Raw genomic sequence first — 236 nt, 5'->3', positions numbered from 1 at the left:
ATATTTGTGGGTGTGTAATGGATAAAAGAAATTACTTGAGTAAGAGAGAGAGAGAGAGAGTATGTGTGTGTCGCCGCAGGAGATATATAGATCTGTTTACACCTAAAACCGAGTTAATAAACCACTCCGACAACGACTAATCCGAACTGCTGTCACTCATCCCTCCCCTCTCCCTGTCACTTAGCCCTCTATCGTCACCACTATATATATATATATATATATATATATATATATAT

This window comes from Octopus bimaculoides, chromosome 3 (assembly GCF_001194135.2).
Source record: "Octopus bimaculoides isolate UCB-OBI-ISO-001 chromosome 3, ASM119413v2, whole genome shotgun sequence".
Classification (NCBI taxonomy): Eukaryota; Metazoa; Mollusca; class Cephalopoda; order Octopoda; family Octopodidae; genus Octopus; species Octopus bimaculoides.
Note: the sequence above shows the minus strand (reverse complement) of the source record.